The sequence below is a fragment of the Prionailurus bengalensis genome, chromosome D4 (genome assembly GCF_016509475.1).
Source record: "Prionailurus bengalensis isolate Pbe53 chromosome D4, Fcat_Pben_1.1_paternal_pri, whole genome shotgun sequence".
Taxonomy (NCBI): Eukaryota; Metazoa; Chordata; class Mammalia; order Carnivora; family Felidae; genus Prionailurus; species Prionailurus bengalensis.
In genome coordinates, this window is record NC_057359.1 from 53,992,978 (window position 1) to 54,001,088 (window position 8,111).

Genomic DNA, 8,111 nt, shown 5'->3' on the forward strand with positions numbered 1-8,111 from the left:
GCTTTAAAGTATATTTTTTTCTAACCATTTTTTTTAGCTGGCTTTATTTTTTTAGCTGGCTTCACAAAATCTTTTAAAAGTGTAGAGATAGGTAAAACTTGCATACTATCACATCAGAATATTATTGTATTTTATTTGATCATTTATAATGAATCGCAAAGCTTTCATTCAACAATAAAAAACTATTATTGTGAATAAAACAGTTAAGCTCTTAGAATGGGAAGTTAAATCTAAGGAAAATCTCATGTCTTCAACCAACCTACATACGCACACCCACACAGCAAGTGAGTTGTATATAGTTTCATATATATGTTTAATGTATGTATAACTATATATACATATATACTTGTTTTCTAATTCATATATGCATATATGCAATGTTTAACATATATGCATATATATATACACACACACAAGATCAACTTTTTGCTTGGGATATTTAGAAGTTACCAAAAAAGAGAGTAATGTATCAATTGTTTGTCAGAGTAGATTATGAAGAAAATAATAGGACAAAGGGAGGATGGGAAGTCAGCATACACTTGAGTAAGAAAAGGGGCCACTGATGACCAAATAGATTTTTATTTCCTTAATAACAAAGACTACTTCTTAACTAATTGTATAGTCAGTCTTCTACAACAGAATGTAACCTCTTTGAGAACAGGGAACATGATTGTGTTGTTCTAGGAGGGTGACTGTATATAGAAGGCACTAAATAGTATGTATATTATACAGGCATTAAAGTCATTCATATGAATAATAGTGAAGTCCCTTAATATTATCTATGTTATATTCAGTGAATTAGAAGTATGTGCATAAACTACGAGCATGCTGATTTTATTTATAATTTGTAAAGTGCATATCTAAATTAAAATGTTAATGATTATGCTCATCCACATCACAAATTCTGTTGAATTCCTTTACAGGATACTAAAATTTGACTACTTGTAAGTTCCTCTGTTCCTGTACGTATCCTCCAAAATAGGATTCTGCAATCATACAAAGAGCCTTCAGACTTGAATCTATTTCCTCAAGTCCCACCATTACCAGATTCTTCAGTCAGGTTTCACCTGAGAGATTGTTCCCGTATCTCTCACCATTCCCATTTGCCACCTAAAATCTTATCTTACGTTATCAAAGAATTATGACATATAATAACCATTTCTGGAAATAATACTCTGAAGAGCATTTTAGGACTACTAATAAAATAGCTACAGTTTAGAAAATGTACTGTATGGGGGAGCCTGGGTGGCTCAGTCAGTTAAGTGTCTGACTTCAGCTCAGGTCATGATCTCACGATTTGTAGGTTCAAACCCTGCGGGGGGCTGTGCTGACAGCTTGGAGCTTGGAGCTTGGAGCCTGCTTTGGGTTCTGTGTCTCACTCTCTTTTTGCCCCTCCCACACTTGTGCTCTGTCTCTCAAAAATTAAAAAAAAATTTAATATAAAAAAAGAAAATGTACTGTATGCAGTACACTGAGTGAAGTATTTTAGGTACATATGTGATACATTTTACAGTTACAAGTACTTGTATCTATCATTATCCCTGTTTTGCAAATGAGAAGAGTGAGGTATAGGAAAGCAAGAAAATCATATAAGATCTAATAATAAGTGAAAGAATTTCAATTTTTATTCCAGTGTGTCTGATTCCAAGGATCTTGTTCTCTTGACCTGAACACTGGGCTTGTATTCTGGTCTTCTGAACCTTTATGATTTCAGGATATAGACCTCTGTTGGGCTAAGGTAAGATAGCCTCTTATTATAGATTAGGGGTTTTTGCCAGAAAATCAGATTCCCATTCTCGGCCCTGTTTCCAAAATCTGCAAAGATAAAACATTTTACTAAGAAAACCAGTTTTAGAGCAGGTTGGTTAATAGCAGAACTCTAACAAATCTGATCCTTTCTTACTGTGACCAGTACTCAGGTATCCGTAACATGTAAGAGTTTTGGTTCCTGCAGAAGCCAGTAACAGACAATTTCTATTGTTAGAGATAGGTAAATTTCCCCCTTTTCCAACTGTCTCAGAGTTACCTGTTTCAAAGATGTCCTGTTCACAACCTCAAGTCCTGAGCCTAATTATGCTGGGGGATGCTCCGTGACCTTCCCACCCCGAGGCATCTTGGTCGCCCTCTTCCCATCTAGGGACGTTATGGCCTTGTTCCCAAGGAAGGGACTACACATCTTTCTTCCTGGTTCCAGACAACCGAAGACACGACTTGGAAATATCAAATCTAAGCCCCTTCTGCTTCTTTTGATAGCAAAGGCAATCTCATCTTTGGGGGCAAATGCAGTGGGACACCACAAGGTAGGGGAGCCTTCGGTTCTTTGCCAGTCTCTGCCAGTCTGTAACTCAAGGCTGCCTTTTCCACACTCTTGAGGCCCAGGCACATTCTGGTCTCTAAGCCTCAATTACTTTAAGGATGTAAACATGGAAAGCACGCATAAAGCAGGCAAACACCTAAGTGATCAATCTCAGAAATCCTCAGAGATTCTTGGCAAGAGGCACAAGAAAATTGAGAAGTCCTTTTCTTTCAAGGGGGTTCAAGATCGCTGCAGAGTCAAGTACTCATAGAAAGAGAAAACACTGTCCAGTCCTTTGGCGTCTACAATCAATAACTGTTTCTCACAACACTTGAACTGTGAGAGCTGGGACAAAAATGTTAAGATTAAGCAATCAATTACATGTATTTCCATATACACCTGAGTTCCACATGGGTAGCAGCTTTTAAAACAAGATAACTCCCCACTCAATGGCAGTTGAAATTTCCAGGATACCTGATTTAATTCTGAGATCTTAAGAAATATTGAGACTAAATATTCTCAGAAATAATTGCCTTGAGTTGTTATAAGTTTCTGTACGCCATTAATTTTATTTTCTTCCTGGATATAAAAAATCTGTATGGAAGCCAGTGCCTCATTACTTTTCCAGGAACATCTCTAAGCTGGGATAAGCATTCTAATCAGGGGCAGGAGCCACCACCTGGGCTGAAATCAGATTTCTAGGTAGGCTTAGATTTCCCACTTAGGAGGGACTTACAAATTATCCAGCAATGGTGGGCATCTCCTCTGCGGTGGGCTCAGCTCTCGGCCTCTCTTTGCTTCTCTACAACTTTTTCTAGCCTTTAGCATTATTCATTCACTACCATTTAATTTCCTATGTATGTATTCTCTGAGGAGAAAGAAAACATGTCTTTTACTTTGATTTTCTCATCTATAGGAATGCCATTTGGACATAGTGCTTGCTTTCTTTTCTCCTATCAAGGTGTTAGCAGAGGCCAACCTGACTCAGCTCAGCACACCAGACCCAGTACCCTTCCGTCAGGAGGTCGTGAAGGCCTGACAGTCACCCTCTGTTTCAGCCTGTGGCAGCTCAGCTCTGTCCTTAGAACCCTACCTCTCCTCTGGAGGGGGCTATGCTCCTCTTTCCTAGAAATCCCACCCCTTCCTTTCTCTTTTCTTTGTCCTCTGAACCTTGTTTCTCCTGTTTGATCATTAGTTATCTTAGTGGTTTCTGTCATTTTTGCTGTTCCGTTACAGACAGAGTGATTCCTGGGCATCTGTACCTCAACATCACTGTTCTAATTCTTTGTTAAATTACTATCTGTTCCCTTATTATTTACTTCTGTCCAGGTGCCCCTGGAACAGTGAGAGTAGAAACGGTTCTCTCAAGACAGGACCCAGAGAACAAATGGGGAAAATCCTCAGCTGATACACACTTAAAAGAAATTCTTAGGTTAAATTTCAGACATCCTCAGCTTCTAAAGTATAATGACTACAAAAGTGGTGAGATTGTATACACTATGTAACAAGTTCCTTTATTTTATTTTACTCTTTATGTTTGATCTTCATGCTACTTTTTTGTTTTTGGTGGAATATTTTTCAGAATTTAACCTAACCAGCAACTAGAGTGACTTTCCCCAAGCCCCATAGCCATTGTATATATAGGAAGTGGCCATGTTGAAAGATGGTTTGGGAAGCAAGGGGATGCTCTACATTTAATTCTTGAGTGACATTTCACCGTGTTTATCCCAGCATGCTTTCTGATACCCAGATTTTTATCTGAAGAATTTATCTATCCAGAGTCCCACTTGAAATCATAGCCATATTTTCTTATCCCCTGCCCCCATGTAATCTACAGGCCTTCTGATTCTCTTTGTCAAGCATTCTAGTATCTTTCTCTCTCCACCACTTTTCTTAATATCTTCTGCTTAACAGCATGTCCCTTTTGCACACATGGTCCTAGTAAAGAACAGGAAATAGTAAAACCCAGTTTCACGATAACCTTGATAAGTTCCTGCAAATGTTTCTTCCTTAGGTTAAATTGCATTATCCTCAGTAATTCACGAGAAAACTCCAGTATCCTAGGAAACCAGAGAACAGCAAGCTGAGAGTTTTACTTGGCCACTGAAGACATGGCAGGACCTCTATTGGACGCAGTGAGCTTGCTGAGCCCAGTTCAAAGCTGTCCTCTTAATCCTCAAGCCCTTACCTTGTTTCCCAATGACAGCCACCTTCTTTTCACCTCCCTGTACACTTCTGTCAGAAATGGAGATGGGGATGGTGACAGGGACATGGGCCATCTGAAGTAAATCTTCTTGCTCTCTTTAAACCTTTGAGCTGAGAGTAGCAGATGATGTGTTGTAGGGAGGGAGTTTCCACCTATGCCCTTTGCTCGATGTCATCCTTTTCCATATAGGCCTCATTTGGGGGCTGAAGATTAGCCCACTCAAGTAGCCAGCAGGGAGGGAACTGCCCCTCAGGACACCAGGAACCTCTTTTCTTGTGTATTAAATCCTCCCTCTAACTCCTCTGCGTGGGACCTGTGTATAATACATTTTGTACACAACTGCTCCCTTTAATGGTTTCATGGAGGAAAGATAGGGGTATTACAGGTGATAAAAAGAAGAATCAATCATCTCCACAATTGCGGTGTTTTTTGATCAGGCTACCTCCAGCAGCTATAGCACAGGAATCATCTTATAGCCAGGTTAACTGAGAAGAAAAAAATGGAGAACAAAATTTTATGTTTTCACACACACACAGGTATTGAATACTTAGAAATTCTCAGGCACAGTGCTAGAGACTTGCAAATGCAGACCTCAGCTTTGGTGAAAGCCTGGAATTGGCAGGGAAGTGAGATGTTTTCTTTTGTTCTAACCTTCTTTATTCCCAGCCATCACTGGTAGGAACCAAAAGCACAGAGCGCCTTGTTCACCAGGCCACTCTTTAGATTGGGTCAGAAACAGTGTGGCTTCCTCATGAGAGCAGCTTTTGCCCACGGAGCTCTGATGTGTGCTCCATTCTGTCCCCCTCCCCACACTTTCACCTCCCAGGATGGCAGTTATTTTTGCCACTGACAGTTAACTACTCAGTCCTCTCTGCGCTCAGCAAGCAAGTGCCCCTCCCCCTCCAAATCAATGTCTTTCTTTTGCCATTCCCCTTACTCCATCACATTCCCCATCTAATAGAGAGACTTGTTAGGTAGGACATGTTTTCCCCCCTTGAGAAAATAGCCTCATGATCTTGATATGATCCAAAACTAGAATAAAATGTATACCTTACGTCTACCAACCACCAACCTACCTACAACTTATTCCCCATGATACATAATTTCAGGTTTTATCATATCGGCTCTTACTGAAGAGAATTTTTCTTGATATCTAGGTTTGCTCCAGCCCAGTCTTTTAAAAGTCAAGAAATTCTAATCTCACTTTAGGCAATAATTTTCTGGGTTGCATTTTCCTCTTTCTTAAGATTAGGTGATTTCTCATGCTACTGTCCACTTTCCAGATCATCACAGATGAGCAAAGGTGAGACAGAAAATAAACCAACATAGAAGAAGACAGCAGCCATCACTCAGGTAGATAGTGAATGCACGGCAAAGTTACCTCGCAAAAATGGTGGTGGGCGTAAGGCCCTTACCAAGGAGTGCTTTGGTTATTTGTAGGTTCTGTTTCCTCAGGCATAACTGATCTCCTCTGAAAGGAAAACAATAACTTCAGCCTTTCTCCACTTAAGTGATTTAGTCTTCCTTCCATACTCTCTTCCTCCTCATTGAAAGCATATCTCAATCCACCCCCATCTCTGCCCAAGAAAGGATGCCCCAGTACTGACTTCCAGACCAGCGGGAAGCTTCTCTGATATCTTCAACCTCCAGATGCTTCTCCATTCAAAAGTGTTTCATTGCAGCTGGCTTTTTACGGCAGGGTGCACTGATCCTGTAGCTAGTCTGTTCATGGTGCTCAGATATGTGGATGACCACAGTTCTCTTCCAATCCTCTAAGACATCATGGGGGCCCCCATTTCCAATCATCCTTTACTCTAGATGGCAGTTGGGGGTGGAATATTGCTAAGGGTTCTGGAGCTTTCTTTACCTCATCAGTTACTCCTCAGGGTTCTGCCATCCCAGATTAAGTTTACATAAACCAACTGCCTCTGAAAGAGCAATTTCTTAAAGGAAATGCTTTCACTTGCTCACTCTTAATCACATGCTTAACTACATCTGGATTTGGACATGCATGAATTTTTGAGCTTAAGGAAAACCAATCCTGCTGGTCAGAAATATCCTAAACCTGTCACTTCAGGGAACAACCCCTCACTAATATAACTTTCCCAGTCACCAAAATGAAATGAGTGACATGATTTTTTTCATTTACATAATTATAGTAATACAAGAACTTACTTTTGCAAACACTACTATACTATTGTACCAACACTATTATATAGAAAAAGTTAAAAGATTTTATTAAAATCCTATCATATTCACAAGCCATTCTCTTTATTTTTTATCTCTTCCTGTCTTTATCCTAAAAGGGTGATATTTGTGTAGATTTTAAGTAGCATATGTGAAATTTTAGAGGCTTCATTTCTTCATGTCATGACAATATTCTAAATTTCAAGTGATTTGAGTGAAAAATATTTTTTAATATGAGAAAAATTATGATGTTTATATTCCCTGTTAGTTTTCTTTCCTTCACTGTATTCTTCAGTTCAATTCTTAGAAACTACATCATGAGAGTTTGAATATTTTAATAACCCCAAAATATCTTACCCACTGCTCCAAACATTTCCTGTAGCTCTCATAGCTCATGAGATCAAGCCCTGCATCAGGCTCAGCACTGAGCATGGAGCCTGCTTAAGGTTCTCTCTCTCCCTCCCTCTCTTCCCTTCTCTTTCTCTTAGAGGGAGAGAGAGTATAGGTATAACAATTCTCACTGTGTAGTGAGAAGGAAAATTAATGAGGGTCCCAAGGTAAGACTGGTAAAATTATTTTTTCTTACTTTTTTAAGTAGTAATAAAATTTTATTTTAATTTTTATTGTTTGTTTCAAATTTTTATTTAAATTCTAGTGAGTTAACATATAGGGTAATAATTGGTTTCAGGAGTAGAACTTAGTGATTCATCACTTACATACAACACCCAGTGCTTATCACAACAAATGCCCTCCTTAATGCCCATCATCCATTTAGCCCATTCCCCACCCACCTCCACTCCATCAACCCTTCAGTTCGTTCTCTATAGTTAAGAGACTCTGATGGTTTGCTTGCCTCTCATTTTTTGTTCTCGTCCCCTAGGTTCATTTGTTTTGTTTCTTAATTTCCACATATGAGTGATATCATATGGTATATGTCTTTCTCTCACTGACATTTCACTAGGCATAACACTCTCTAGCTCCACCCATATCAATGCAAGTGGCAACATTTCATTCTTTTTGATGGCTGAGTAATATTCCATTAAATATACATCACATCTTCTTTATCCATTCATCAGTCAATGGACATTCTGGCTCTTTCCATAATTTGGCTATTGTTTATAGTGCTACTATAAACATCAGGATGCATGTGCCCCTTTGAATCAGTATTTTTGTGTCTTTTGCATAAATACCTAGTAATGCAATCGATGGATCAGAGGGTAGTGCTATTTTTAACTTTTTAAGGAACATCCATACTGTTTTCTAGAGTAGCCACACCACTTTGCATTCTCACCAACAGTGTAAGATGGTTCCCCTTTCTCCACACCCTTGCCAATATATGTTATTTTCTGAAGTTGTTAATTTTTTTTAATTTTTTTTTCAACATTTATCTACTTTTGGGACAGAGAGAGACAGAGCATGAAC

The 8,111-nt window shown here is 39.0% G+C and overlaps 1 long non-coding RNA gene across 2 annotated transcripts; it reads right to left on the minus strand.

The window, feature by feature from the left end:
* Nucleotides 1-1,603: 1,603 nt before the first annotated feature.
* Nucleotides 1,604-6,321, minus strand: LOC122474742. 2 transcript variants are annotated; one of them, XR_006295000.1, is made up of 4 exons: nt 6,110-6,321; nt 4,485-4,987; nt 3,033-3,164; nt 1,604-1,815 (listed from the first exon to the last, which is right to left on the minus strand). It is a non-coding gene; the product is annotated as an uncharacterized LOC122474742 (long non-coding RNA). The 2 variants fall into 2 exon arrangements; XR_006294999.1 differs by having other exon boundaries at nt 4,485-6,321.
* Between the last annotated feature and the right edge of the window lie 1,790 nt (nt 6,322-8,111).